Source organism: Gorilla gorilla, chromosome 11 (genome assembly GCF_029281585.2).
Source record: "Gorilla gorilla gorilla isolate KB3781 chromosome 11, NHGRI_mGorGor1-v2.1_pri, whole genome shotgun sequence".
NCBI lineage: Eukaryota > Metazoa > Chordata > Mammalia > Primates > Hominidae > Gorilla > Gorilla gorilla.
In genome coordinates, this window is record NC_073235.2 from 124,279,250 (window position 1) to 124,295,061 (window position 15,812).

At 39.8% G+C, this 15,812-nt stretch overlaps 1 pseudogene; it reads left to right on the top strand.

Moving 5' to 3' along the window:
• The first annotated feature begins 246 nt into the window (after positions 1-246).
• On the top strand, positions 247-10,659 carry LOC101151396 (large ribosomal subunit protein uL14-like; annotated as a pseudogene).
• Positions 10,660-15,812: the final 5,153 nt, after the last annotated feature.

The following is a 15,812-nucleotide window of genomic DNA, read 5'->3' on the forward strand; positions in this document are numbered from 1 at the left end:
ATCTGTTAAGTTTAGTGGATGAAAAGCTCAACATGTTTCAACAACAGGATAGAGAAGATGATAAATCAAATGCAGTTTTAGGTTCACTAAACCAAACCCTAGTGTCCAGATGGAGAGAGGGGATGGTCCACGGTAGCTCCACAACTGTAGCTGGGGCTCCACTTCCGGAGTCCACATTTTTACAGAGACATTGACAAATGACAAAAATCTGGGGGAGGGCCACAAGAATGGTTGAGCCTCGAGGCCATGTCTTATGAGAAACTGTTGAGGGGAGTGGGTAATATTTAACAGAGAGAAGCAAAGCTTGGCAGACCATGACGGCAGTCCCCCAGTGAAGGGAGAGTTGTCATCTGGAAGAGGAGCACACTCACTCAATTTTGTTCCAAGGGCAGAACTAAAAGCAGCAGGTAGCTTTCAAAAAAATTTGTTTATTTATTCATTTTTTGAGACAGGGTCTCACTCTCTTGTCCAAGGTGGTCTTGAACTCCTGGGCTCAAGTGATACTCTTGTTTCCAGAGTAGCTGAGACTACAGGCATGCGCCACCACACCCAGCCAGCAGGTAACTTTATAAAAACAGCAGATTTCTTGTCAATATAAGGAAAAACTGTCTTAGAATTTGAGTTTTTCTGTATCTGCTGTTCTGTTAAGTAGTGGCCCCCAGCTCTGGTTAACCATCTATTAGCACCGTTGTACGAGGGAATTCCTGTGTTGATAGGAAAATTGAATTTCGTAACCTCTAAGAGTCTTTATGAAATGATGGCTGAAATAAGCAAATTGCAAGGCAATCCGGAAAGAATGAGCGGTGGAGGCTCTGCAGAGGATGACAGCTATTGAAAATGTCTATGTGAATTAAGATGGGAGTACTGATCATAGGAGAGATTGGCAAGAGGAATTAATGATCTAGGACAGTGCTGTCTGTAAGAATATAATGTGTAACATATACGTAAGCCACATTTGTAAGCTTAAACGTTTTAGCACCCATATTTAAAAAGTAAAAAGAACCAGGAGAAATTAACTTTAATAATATATTTTATTTTACCCCATATATCCAAAATATTCCCATTTTAACATAGACTTAAGATTAATGAAGTTATTAAGGAGATATTTTACATTTTTTATATTAAGTATTTGAGGACCTTTGTTTATATTACACTTATAGGACATCTGAATTCACACTAATCTTATTTTGAGTGCTCAGTAACCACATATGGTAAGTGGCTACCATATTGGACAGCAAAGATTAGGGGAAAAAGTCTCTGAGCATGGCTAGTTAAAATAAAAGGGATTATTAGCAAAATCAAGCTGAACTGTACAGGTTACCAAGAAATTCTGGAGACACGGCCAAAATAAAGAGGGTAACTGCGGAATGTTTTCATTTTGGCAGCCGCAAGAGTGATAAGAGCCAGGAATACAGGTGGAGTTTGACCAAACTGAGCAGAGAATCCAATTGAGGCTGAACTGCACCTGCCCCACTCCTGGTTGCTCTGGCAACCAGACTCCCTCCCCATGCTAATGACATTATAATGAGAACATCCACATGCAAATGAATTAAGCAGTAATTACAGGCAGATCCTCACTTGTTCTACTAGCTCAGCTTAAGAGGGTGGTGGTTGAGAGAGGAGTTGGGGAGAGTTTGATACCGCACAGGGGAGACTGGGAAAGGAAAGAATTTGAGTTACAAAATAAAACGGTTATCTGGAATCTATATAACAGGCAATAAAGTCGTGTGGTCACATATTCACATTGTTACTTCCGTGGCTTTTCTTGCTGTTACCATTACTCATGGGAGAGAGACCACCCAGGCGGAAAAGGGGAAAGAACAGAGAAACAACAGTAACTCTATAGGAAAGGCACAGATTTTGGGAGAAATGTCGTCTTCCTCCCCTCCTTGGTCCTCCCATTTCAAAAGAAATTACTTATGGTTTGCTCTCCCTTCCAACCCATCCATGCGGAGCTACAGTGAAAACATCGAAACTCTGGAAAAAGATAAAAAGTAGAAAGAAAGCTTGTCTTTAATTCTTGGTTCTGATTTTTTCTTAATTGCTTTTTGTAGTTTTCCCCAAGTTGATCAGAGCCACGTTGTAATTAATGATGAATAAGTTGAATACTGAACTTCAGAAACTTGATAACCCTGGCCACATGGAGACCTTTACTGATGTGGGAATAGTGTGTATACTGAAGTTTTGCATCTTATAGGAATTTTTAGGTTTCCAGAATCATGCTAGGTCTCTCATTAAATATATATATGTATGTGTGTGTGTGTGTGTGTGTGTGTGTGTGTGTGTGTGTATAATGCTTACGTAAAGAAAGAATGGTTAATGATATGCTCAGAAAATATTCAGATCAAACTATTAGACATGCATTGGGGGTACATCACTTTGGCTAGCATACCAATAGACATGATAACATTATTTACACTACACATCAATATATGGCCTTTACTTTCCATCGTTCAAGGTGTTGAAGTGGGCCAGGCGCAATGGCTTAAGCCTGTAATCTCAGCACTTTGGGAGGCTGAGGCGGGTGGACCTCCTAAGGTCAGGAGTTCAGGACCAGCCTGGCCTACGTGGTGAAACCCCGTCTCTACTAAAAATGTACACACACACAAAAATAGCTGGTCATGGTGGCAGGTGCCTATAATCCCAGCTACTCAGGAAGCTGAGGCAGGAGAATTGTTTGAACAGGGGAGGCGGAGGTTGCATTGAGCCGAGATCACGCCATTACATTCCAGCCTGGGCAACAAGAGTGAAACTCCGCCTCAAAAAAAAAAAAAAAAAAAAAGATGTTGACGCGACGCGAGGACGTGGTGGGTCCTCTGGTGCAAAATTCCGAATGTCCCTGAGTCTCCCGGTAGGAGCTGCGGTCAGCTGTGCTGACAACACCGGAGCCAAAAGCCTGTATATCATCTGCACGAAGGGGATCAAGGGACGGCTGAACAGACTTCCCGCTGCTGATGTGGGTGACATGGTGATGACCACAGTCAAGAAAGGCAAACCAGAGCTCAGAAAAAAGGTACCTTCAGCAGTGGTCATTTGACAACAGAAGTCATACTGGAGAAAAGGTGGCATGTTTCCTTATTTTGAAGATAATGCAGGGGTCATAGCAAACAATAAAGGTGAGATGAGAGGTTCTGCCGTTACAGGACCGGTAGCAAAGAAGCGTGCAGACTTGTGATCCCAGATTGTGTCCAATGCTAGAAGCATTGCATGGTTCTCCAGGATTATTTTTTTGTTAAAAATAAAAATAAAAAACTTTAAGCCAATTAAAAAGTATTTGTTCCCAAAACAAAACAAACCCCCCCCCCAAAAAAATATGGCCTTTAAATATGCATTCATAAAGGAAATGATAATCGCCTAATTACCTAGTGCTTACTGTATTCCAGGGACTATTGTAAGTTGCACAGCAACCCTGTGAGATAAGCATTATTGTCAGCCCATTTTACAGATAGGGAAACAAGGCAACTTGCCCAGGTTCCTAAGTGGCAGATCCAAGAACTGAATCCAGTTAGCTTAGCTCCAGAATCCACAGATGTGTATCATAAGATATCAAGGATAGATCCTTCAAAAAGATAAACCAATCTTTGTTAACGTTTCACTAATCAACTATTTTGCTATCTAGTAGAACTACTAATACAGTATTGTAAAATTATTTATTATGACTATTACATTTAGAATAAAAAATGGAACAAGTAGGCCAGTTTGCCTGGAATGGAAGGTTCACTTAGGACATAAGAGGAAGGTGTTGATAAGTGCCCAATTGTCAAGGAATCCTGAATAAGAAAGGCTCCAGAAGGATGCCACTGAAAGTTTTTGATGTGAGGAAAACAGTATTTGAGGAAATGTAATTTAACAGTAGAGTGCAAATATAGCAGGGAAAGGAGATGAGTTATTGGGATCAGTTAAACTACATTTTTTACCCAAGTGCATGCATGTAATAATGGTAGTAGTAGGGATGAAAATAATTAACAAACAGAAACTTTCAAGGCAAAAACCCAAATGAAACTCTGGATATTGGCTAAAGTGAGATAATTGAGGAATTAGGCTTAAATCTCAGACTTTCTGCCAAAGTTTCTTTCTTTCTTTCATTTTCCTTTTTTTTTTCCCTGAGATGCAGTCTTGCTCTGTCACCCAAACTGGAGTGGTGTAGTGGCACGATCTCAGCTCACTGCAACCTCTGCCTCGGGTTCAGGTGATTCTCCTGTCTCAGCCTCCTGAGTAGCTGGGATTCCATGTGGGTGCCACCACATCTGGCTAATTTTTTTTTGTATTTTTCAGCAGAGAGGGGGTTTCACTATGTTGACCAGGCTGGTCTCGAACTCCTGACCTCAAGTGATCCACCTATCTCAGCCTCCCAAAGTGCTGGGATTACAGGTGTAAGCCAATGCACCCAGCCAAGATAAGGGGAAGTTTCAGTGGCAAATGGATTCAGACACGATTTCAGTGTGGACATCTATGACTCTTGGGGCCAGATTATTCTTTGTTGTGGGCACTTCCCTGTGCATTGCAGGGTGCTTAGCAACACTCTTGGCCTCTACTCACTAGAAGCCAGTAGCACCCGTCCCAGTGCAACAGTGTCTCCAGACATTGCCACATGTGTGCTGGGATGGGGGTGGGCTGTGGAGGGAAAGCAATAAAATCACCCTTGATTGAGAAACACTGGTTTAGGGAATGAGAGTGTGAGTTTAGTAGAGGAGTTTGAGGCACTAGGTGGGACAAACAGGTGAGAGCATCAGGAGGCCTGGGAAGGGCAAAACTGAAATTCCAGAGATTAGAGAGAGAGAGAGAGAGAGAGAGAGAGAGAGAGAGACAGAGACCAGAGCTGAATAGGAAGATCTGAAGGTTTTGTATTATCTCACAAAGGAGCAATAGTGGATAAGATATCCAAAGTGGGGATTTAGAACAACACCAACAAAAAAAGCGTAGAACTCTGGAAGAAACAAACTCAAAGGAAGAGAAACTACCCATGAAGGAAACATAGGCAGTGTCCTGAGGCGAGAAGAAGCCAAGGCTTGGCAATGAGATCAATCCCAAAGGTGAGAGCCGTGCAAAGGAGGGAAACCTTCAGTTCTCCAGGAGTAACAGAGAAGTCATTTGGACAGACACTGTTGGTTAGGGCCAGGCACAGTGGCTCATGCCTGTAATCCCAGCACTTTGGGAAGCCAAGGCAGGTAGATCACTTGAGGTCAAGAGTTCAAGAATAGCCTGGCCAAAATGGTGAAACTCTGCTTCTACCAAAAATATGAAAATTACTTGGGCTTGGTGGTACATGCCTGTAATCCCAGCTACCTGGGGGTGTGAGGCATGAGAATCGCTTGAACCAGGGAGCAGAGGTTGCAGTGAGTCAAGATTGAGCCACTGCACTCCAGCCTGGGCAACAGAGCGAGACCCCATCTCAAAACAAAAACAAAAACAAACAAACAACAACAACAAAACCAAAACTGTTGGTTAGGATGATGAACAGGTCCCCAGGAAAGACAAATTACATTGAGGTCTCTGTGGGTGGTGGTAGGGTGATGGTGTTGAACTAGATTTCAAAATTGTAAAGAGTGAGTGGAAGGTGAAGAAGAGAGGGTGGCTGGATTATTCTTTGGGGGACGTTTGGCACCGACAATTAGAAAATGGCAAGGTCAATTAAACAGGAAGAATTTGCCTTTTTAAGATATAGAATGATACGGGGAGTTTTATGAAAAGCAGGCAGGGAGAAATCTCTGAGAAACCGGGGTCTTAAAGAAAGTTCAAAGGCCCTGTCTTTTTGTTTTTGTTTTTTGTTTTTTGAGACAGGGTCTCACTCTGTCACCCAGGCTGGAGTGCAGTGGCACCATCTTGGCTCACTGCAACCTCTGCCTCCTAGGCTCAAGCGATCTTCAGGCCTCAGCCTCCCTAGTAGCTGGGACTACAGGCACATGCCACCATGCCTGGTTAATTTTTGTATTTTTTGTAGAGATGGGTTTTCACCATGCTGCCAGGCTGGTCTTGAACTCCTGAGTTCAAGCAGTCTACCTGCCTCAGCCTCCCAAAGTGCTGGGATGACAGGCATGATCCACAGCGCCAGGCTAAAGGCCCTGGTTTGATCTTCAAACAAGAAGGCAAACTTTTGGGATGAACATAGTGCTGTAAGCATCTCTTCTTAGAAATCTCAAGAGCAAAACATGGAACAGAAAATAAAGTTGCCAATTTACTTCTTCATGAAACAGGAAAGCCAACTTAAAAAAAAAACTTTGGGCAGGGCACGGTGGCTCACGCCTGTAATCCCAGCACTTTGGGAGGCCAAGGCGGTTGGATCACGTAGGTCGGGAGTTCGAGACTAGCCTGGCCAACATGGTGAAACACTGTCTCTACTAAAAATACAAAATTAGCTGGGTGTGGTGGTGCATGCCTGTAATCCCAGCTACTCGGGAGGCTAAGGTAGGAGAATCACTTGGAACCGGGAGGCAGAAGTTGAGGTGAACTGAGATCACGCCATTGCACTCCAGCCTGGGCAACAAGAGCAAAACTCCGTCTCAACAAACAAAACAAAACAAAAAAACTTTGTAAGAGAAGGGGGTCATGATATGCCTTTAGTACTTTTTCATGTTTGACTCCTATAAATATGTATTACTTTTTGCAAAACAATTAATAAATTTTGTCCAAAGAAAGGCAAAATCTGGAAAATAAAATATCACGCTGTTTTGGTCTTCTCTCAAAAAGAGAATTCCAGAATTACATAGTGCACAATTTTTAAAACGCATCACTCATGGGTGTGGGACTGTGTAACACTGGCTGTTTGCCAATTGCCTGATTCAGTTGTTAGGATGTCGAAGCCAGAGGACTGTAATAGTCTTAAGTAAGTGCAGCTGAGGGGGAATATCTTAGACAATTTGTATGAAAAGTGTATTTTAATACACTAAAAGTCTATGGAATCATCTACTTTTAAAAGTTTGTTTGATGTATAATCTTGAGTCCCTTAGAGGCAAGACTTTTCAACAACTAAAATCTTTCGTTTTTGAATTTACTTTCCATTTTAATCAACATGTCCATCTGTCTATGCATTTAGGGCTTACTAGAATCAGAGATAATTACCAGGTACAAAAATTTCAGATTGTTAATTTATTCTACATTTTATTATAAAATTTTATTTTTAAAATTTGTGTTCTAAAATTACACATATTCACTGCAACTTTTATTCTAAAAGTTTTATATGCTACTCTCTTGATCACAGAGAGTAGCATATATCCTGCTTTTTGTTTGGTTTGTTTTTGAGATGGAGTTTCGCTCTTGTCGCCCAGGCTGGAGGGCAATGGCACTATCTCAGCTCACTGCAACCTCCACCTCCCAGGTTCAAGCGGTTCTCCTGCCTCAGCCTCCTGAGTAGCTGGGATTACAGGCATGCACCGCCATGCCCGGCTAATTTTTTGTTTTTAGTAGAGATGGGGTTTCTCCATGTTGGTCAGGCTGGTCTCAAATTCCCGACCTCAGGTGGTCTGCCCACCTTGGCCTCCCACAGTGCTGAAATTACAGATGTGGGCCATCATGCCTGGCTATATACTGTTTGAAAAGTTTCAGTGAATGTGTGTAATTTTAGAAAAAAGTATAAATTTATTCTAAAGTACTCTAAAATATTTTTAAAGTATTTTATTCTAAAATTACACACATTCACTGAAACTTTTCAAACAGTATATATGCTACTCTCTGTAATCAAGAAAATCTCCCCTTTCATTATTGTAGTTGTTACCATAAGCAAATTTAATGCAGGCATAAATAATACATCCATGTTGGCAAACAAACTTCATATAAAATTCAGAAAATCTAAGTATCGAATACAATATGCTGAACTTGGTTTCATTTAATTGATTTTATAGGCCTTTATTTTGTGAGTCATGGAATAATACCTTGAGGATTTCAGAAATTTTAATGATAAAGCTTTATTGTGGTTTATCTAAACCTCCTTTCACGTTCCCTTTTCAGTTGCTCTATGGAAAAGTACTTATTGAAAAGGATTCACTGAAAAAGATTATTTGTGAAATGCATACTAAAATATTTCGTGAAAAGCATTTAATTTGAATGAAATATTTTACATTATTACTGACATTATAAGATCACAGATCTTTATCTTTTCAGAAAAGAGCATGTGCATTCCACATATATTCAAACATTCATACGCAGCTTTTGAGTGCCATGCATTGTGTTATGTGCTAGGAATGCTGTAAGGTCCAAAGCACTTAACACAATGTTGTAAGGACCAGAGCGACAAAGTCTCTGTCCTCTTAGAGGTAAACTTCGTGAGAGAGGGACGAAAACACAAATGAACAAATCACATAATGTAATAAATAAGATGAGTGGTTTCTGTTACAGGAATGGGGTGTCAGACAAGGCCACTTGGATGAGGTGGTATATCATATACATCACATGCCCTGTGGTGTACCCTTGGTGTTTATATATGTAATATATACATTGCATTGCCATGTATATTTTTATCCTGAGTTCAAACAAAACTTGGCTCTTCAAAATTAGAATGTCAGTTTCTAAGTGCCCGATTAAAAAGGAACAGATATTCAAAACACAAATTAAGGCCAGGTGCAGTGGCTCATGCCTATAATCCCAGCACTTTGGGAAGCCGAGGCTGGTAGATCACGAGGTCAGGAGTTCAAGAGCAGCCTTGCCAGCATGGTGAAACCCCATCTCTACTGAAAATACAACAATTAGCCGGACATGGTGGCACACACCTGTAATCCCAGCTACTCAGGAGGCTGAGGTAGGAGAATCGCTTGACCCCAGGAGGTGGAGGTTACAGTGAGCCAAGATCACGCCACTGCACTCCTGCCTGGGTGACAGAGCGAGACTCTGTCTCAAACAACAACAACAACAAAACCCCACAAATTAATTTGTTTTAACATAATTTCTTGCCTGCATTTAATCTAGTTATTTAAATCATAGTTTAATTCTAACATGTAAACTTTGTTTATTGGAAACACACATTCAATAAATTCTTATTGTCCTTAGGTTATATTTTTTGTTTGACTTACAGTTTAAGAACCAGGTTCAGATATACTATAATTACTGTGTCTTAAATAACTCCAAATTTGTTCTTAATAATCACTAACAATCATATACTTGACTTTGTTTTTGTTCTCTTTCACCACCCACACTTTGGTCCACAATTTATATATACAAACTAAATGTAAACTTTCCATCAAAAAGAGGAAGAACCTGTTATATCCATCATGACATCTCTCTACCATTTGTATATATAGTAAATATGAAATATTTTTATTGCATCCATGTCCCAAATAAATGTTGTTTTAAATGCAATATGATATTAAAATTGTAGCAACATATAGAACTCAAACATGAGAATATATTCAGTAACGGATATAATAACTTGACCAAAATATAGTTTAACTCTTTTTATGTGTATTATTAAGATTCATAAAATGCTAGAAAAAACAATAATAATAAGATGTAAAAAGTAATTAATATGGACAAGTTCAAAGGACATCAGTGTAGACATAAAAACAGTACACTATACCTAGGTAACACGGATTTTCCCTGATCATCTTGAAGCGCCAGCTTCAGGATATGGCTGGCATTTTTCTAGGGTTGTTTCTAAACACAACAATTTATTCATTCAGCAAGAGTTCCAATTATTTTATACTCAGTGAAGTTACTGCTCTGGAGAAGTGTCTTTTATTTGCAGATTTTATAGATTTCTATGAGTTAGTAACCAATACCCCTAGATGCACCTACAAATGGTTTCTTTATACTGTGGTTATAAACAAGACTGGATCATGAAATGTTGGCACAATTTTTAGGATATTAACTTGAAAAATCATTCTGAACTTGCATAGGAATTTCAGGCTCCTGATATCCTCAATTCGAGTGATAAAATCTAACTGCTTGGCCTGATCATTTTTAGTATGGTCCAGGCCAGCAATTTCCAAACCTTGGTTTTCTCACTCTGTAAGTTGTCTTCAGTTTTCTTACATGGCCTTGAAAATATTTTTAAAAATAAGAACCAATCGACTAAACAAAAATAAACTGATCAGTCATTAAGCAACTAGTATGTGTTTAGTATTGTATTAGGGCCAAAGGGGAACCACTGCCCATGGTACCTGCATTTGGAGATTGTCATTTTGTCAAGAAGATGAGATAGAGACAAATAGTATGCAGAGGTTAAAGTAGGAGAATAGAATCCAAATTTAACTATAACACATCCTACTATCACACATTAAATGGGTGAGTGCCTGTGTATGTGTGTGTATATGTGCCATGGGGTTCTCTGAAATCAAAGGAACAACACTTGGGTATAAGTTACAGGTTGTTAATGCATAGTGATGTAAAAACATAGCTTGTATTTTTGTTCTTGCTGCTCTTAACCCAATCTGTATCCCATTTTTTTGAGATAATTACTTAAAAGGGAGGCTTCTAAGGAAAACTGAAAGGAAGTGGATGGACGGCTTGGCCCATTCTCTGCGTCTCTCAGCAGCTGCCCACATGAGAGCGTCCAAGCAACCATCACCTTTGCCGGGCTGCATTGTTCTGACCCTCTCAGACCACTGTAGTTGTGCTACCCCAATTTATGAGATGCAGCAACATCTGGTGGCACTGGCATCCTTGTTCAGCGCCGATTGTCAATCCGTGTCACCAGATGAATGTGTACTAAGTGCCTGTTGGCGTGTGTGATAATAAAGCCTGCATTAGCAAATGTTGGGGGCAGGGTCAGGCGGGGGCATTCTTGAGCCCCCCATGCAGTGCAGCGGATTGGGCAACAAAGGGGAGGTGGCAGGATGCACAGAAGTGCTGATGCAGAAGGCCTGACACGCCGCAGGCGGTACGTGACATGTCGTGGCTTCTGGCTGTTGTTGGGTGTGATGAATGTCACAGACATGATGGATGACTTTCAGATCTTTCCCATTATATCATATCTGTAAGAAATTCCCTCTTCCTCAAATGTCTTTTTGTTTCCCCACCCCTGAGCTGCAGATGGCATCTGCCCACGCATTCCCATTGTGTGAAGCTCACAGAGAACCTCTCCATTCTTCTGGGATCCTGCTCATGGTTGAATTGCTAGCATTCAATTAAGACTTGAAATTATGGCTTTGGGCAGTTTAACCTCTTTTAACACAGTAATGGTAGCTACTCTGGACACTTAGGAATTTCCTGAGGTGTCCCCAATATATTTCATTAAGATCTGAAAAGATAGAATCAGTAAATAAGATAAAGGCAATTGTTTTCTTTTACCTGCTTCAGAATTAAATTATTTTTACAAAGAAAAAATATTCTTTTTGTGAATAAAGCCATTTGTATACATACAAGAATTCCTAACAAAACGTGAAGTGATGTTTCAGTTGCAAAATGCAGCCTGACAATATAAGAATTCCTATTAGGTGTAGAGGTTAAATATACATGAATTGATAGCCAAAGCTATAGCTTCTCCTTTATTTTCTCCCATTAGCTTAATGACATAGATTTTACATGTCTGATTTATGAAGTAAATGTTTTTTTCTTCAGAAGAGCTGCAATGATGAGTAATGTGGAAAAGAGCAGATTGGTTATACACAGCCTTTCCTGCTCCTTTCTAATGATTGTTCCAAACATTATGCTCAAAGAGAACATAAGCTGCAGTTATAGATAAGCCAGTGAATGGGCACAGGGATTTTCTTCTGAATTATAGAAAATGCAATATGCCATTCAGGTACTCCCGGTTCAACATATGCTCCATGATATTTGCAGCATGTAGGTGCTTTAAACTACTCAAATGAAACACTCCAAGCTAATGTTTAAACATTTATGGATTGAAGCAACACTAGTTATAGAGGGTAAAAGCCAGACTTCTAATCCTTAGAAGTCTCGGATTAATTGTAAATAGTCAACCTCACACTCCAGGTTACAGAAAGATTGGGCTTAGAAGGTAGGATCAAGGCGCATACCTTGATGATTATCAACGGAATGTTGGAATTCCCAGGAAGGACTCCTTGTGTGCAGGTAAAGAATTATAAGACTCTTGGAATTAGAAGAATGAAAAGACTCTTGGAAAACTCAGTATCAGGAGGAACACTCAGTTAACGAGAGAGATAAGAAAGCAACTAAAAATAGGGGAGTTAGTGAAAAACAGAAAGGAATTAGGAAAAGCACCTGAGGAAAAGGAGAAAAGGAGTTATGGACCCAATAAACACAGGCCTCTGGGCCATTGACTGAGAAGAGCTAATGGTTTTTGAAGGTTGACTTAGGGAAGTGACAACCCTAATCTACACTGAGGCATGACAAGGGAAAACAATAATATCCAACACTTATTAAGAGCTTACTATGTGCCAGACACTTTTCTAAGTGCTCTATATGTATCCAACAACTTTTCAAAGAACAGATACCCAATCCATTAATAGTTTAAAATAGTGTCTGTTCAAGTCTTCTATATACACGCATTCTTTCTGGGCATTCTCAACCTAGCAAGCCACATGAATCTCTGGGTCCCATGCAGCAAACCACCATGGCACATGTATACCTATGTAACAAACCTGCACGTTCAGCACATGTATCCCAGAACTTTAAGTAAAATTAAAAAAAAAAAAAAAAGCAGATTCCTAAGACCCTCCCACAGAGGTCTTGGGCTACAGAGCCTTTTCTTTTAATAAGCCATCCAGATAATTCTTTATGCTCAGGATATTTTGGAAAACACTGACTTAAGAAAAAATAAAAGGCTTCCAAGAATTTTTGCTTTATAGATCATACTGCCACATTCAGAAGTAAACAGAGGAAAAAAATATATATACATATTAGGCAGTGTACACTCAATACATATTTTGAATGACTGCATGACAACTTTGGATTATAGAATATTATTAAAGAAACGTAGCCTAAAGTTCCAGAGTAGTCTGACAATAGATAAGAGAAATTTTCAAGTAAAAGTAGTGCTTAACTTGTCTTAATTAGAATTCTTAGAAGTAAATAACTTATAATTAGTACATTGCATGTTACTAAATTATTCATGACTTACTGCACAATAAATTTTGTCGAAGTGTGTGGACCAAGGATGGACTCTGTAGCCATGATACTGTCTGGTGCATTTCTTTCATTGGACTATAAACATCTGAAAGAGGATATTGCATTCTAATGGGATGCCCTATGAAACCGCACAGGCAAAATTCAACAGCCTCCTTCTCTGTCAGTTCCTAATCATGCAGCATTCTGACCTCAACTAGCAGAACTCTATGAGTCAAAAAGACTCCAAAACAGGACATTCTTTTTTGGAAATTTCTACCATAGCAAGTGTCTTGTTCAAAAAAGATATTTGAGCTTTCTGAGAAAATCGCCAGTCTGCCTTTGTGTTATAGCAGAAAATAGGCTACAAAGGTGGTTGAAATTACTTCTTCTTTTTCTTTTTTTTTGTAAAAGCCATAATTTGTGAAAATCAAATAATTTCCAAAGTAAAAATGCTATCTCTAGTAAGGATGGCTTTCAAAAAGTCCTCACACAAAGGAAAATGTGGGAGTCTGGGCTGCAGAGCTGCCAAGCCCTTTCTGGGCACCAGACCCCAATTCATGATAGGAATGCAGAAGAGAAGCGGTGTGGAGAACTACCTCATCACAACAAAAGGTTTGGGCTTAGGTCCAGTCACTAAATTATGAGTCCAAAAATCAAGCTGAATATTTATAAAACTTTGAATTTTTTTAACACATGAATTAGAGGCATCATAAGCATCACTGCTATGAATGGATTATGAATATGTAGTAGACACCTAAGCAAAGTTGTGAAAACTCAAATTGTTTTCTGTTTTTTGTTCTTTTTAGACAGGGTCTCTCTCTGTCTCTCAGGCTGGAGTGCAGTGGCACAATCATGGCCCAGTGCAGTCTCGACCTCCCAGGCTCAAGCAATTCTCCCACCTCAGCCCCCCAAGTAGCTGCAACTACAGGCACACCCCACCACGCCTGGCTCATTTTTGTATTTTTTGTAGAGATGGGGTTTCACCATGTTGCCTAGGCTGGTCTCGAACTGGGCTCAAGTAGTCCTCCTGCTTCAGCCTCACAAAGTGCTAGGATTACAGACATGAACCACTGCGCCTGACCAAGTAAACAAAAACTTCATATCTTTGTCAAAAACTGCTTCCATGAAATGAAAGAGTGAGTGGTGGGAAAATGGAAGGGATTCTCAACTTCAACACCGCTACCATTTTGGGTACAATAATTCTTTCTTGGAGGTAGCAGGCTCTGTCCTCTGTGTTGCAGGATGTTGAGCAGCGTCTCTCATTTCTACTCAGTAGGTGCCAGCAGCGCTCCCTACCCAGTTGTGTCTATGAAAAATGTCTTCAGACACTGTCACAAGTCCTGTGGTGGGGCGTGGAGGGGAGGTTCACCTCGGGTTGAGAAACAGAACCCCAGTGTTAGCATCACTTACAGGCATGCAATTCCATTTTACCAGACCTATTTTACTGGTATATCAAGGAAATGGTCCAAAGGTGTTACTGATCAATGTTAGTAAAACACTGTCTTTTTTTGGCTATGGAAAAGTGTCCTTTTTTTTTTTTCTTATACTGACATTTCTAAACTTCCAGAAAATACAAAGCAGGCTGCTCATTGTAATGTTAACATGAACAGATGGATTAGAGAAAAGAGTGTTTCCCTTAGAAACTCTAGAAGCTGAAGGAGGTGCAATCACTTCATCCGTAGTCCACGCTTCTTCTTCCAATCAATGTTACAAGGATATTGCCAGTGGGAGGTGGCTTCCTTCCTCTGGACAAATGTGTTTGTCTCAAAATGCTTAGGGCTAAGGAGGCACAAGCCCCAGTGTCACTCAGGGCTTGCTTACAACATCCTGGGTTTATTTATAACGTTTTCTATTCTCCTTCCACCTTATATTGTCTCTTGCAATATGTAAGATGTAGCAATAGTTTTCTTTTGCTTTCACACTGCGATGGAAATTGCTGTGGTAAGGAATCCTGTGTCCTTGAATAGTGCTTTGTTTCATGCAAGTGAAGGCTGAATTTTGCTTTCAGGTGAAATGAGTCTAGGAAATTAGCTCATTAAACATGTAAAGATCTTGGGTCAAAATAAAAGTCAGATAAGACTCAGGACCTAAAATGATATAAAAATACCACTTTCCATAATAATACTACAATATAATAAATAGTCTCAAAATGAATGTAAGTGCATTTGTTGGAGACATTACCCTCATAGAGACAGATTGCCAAAAATTTGTATTTTTTTTAAAAAACCCATTTCAAATGGTAATACCTGTATTCTAAGGGTAAAAATGTATGTGTATGTTAATGTAGATATTTAAGGCTAAATACCACGAGGAAGTGCATTGTTTAGGTTCCCCAAATGTTTTTTGCTTCAAAAACAAAATTCAGAAAATTTACTTTCAGAGTTGACATCTGATCAAACTTTACCTGAGTTATAAGTTTGTCTTCCCCTAGATGGCTACGTGAAATCATAGAGTATTAATTTACTATTCCTCCTCTTTCTGCAGAAATGAGCTTGCATTTCTGATCAGCACCTGTTCTCACAAGTTGTCTCTCTGTTTCTGTTTCTTGCTCACTCTCCCTCTCCTCCTTCCTGCATCCTGCTACTGTTGAGTGGGTAGAAGAGAGTTAGGTTCATTGACTTGAATGTGATGAAAGTTCTATAAGGTCAGAGACAGAGGCACATTTTAAAAAGACTGAATTACTTAAAATTAAGTACATGCAGTAAGGCACTATGAAAGAGCAGGGTCTAAGAATCTCAAGAACTTTTTTTCCCAAGAAATCAGCAATCGTTATTTAGTGTAAAGCACTACTTAACATTCACTTCAATCAATGTCCCATCTCTAACGACTGCTTCTCTGAGTGGCATCCACCCAAG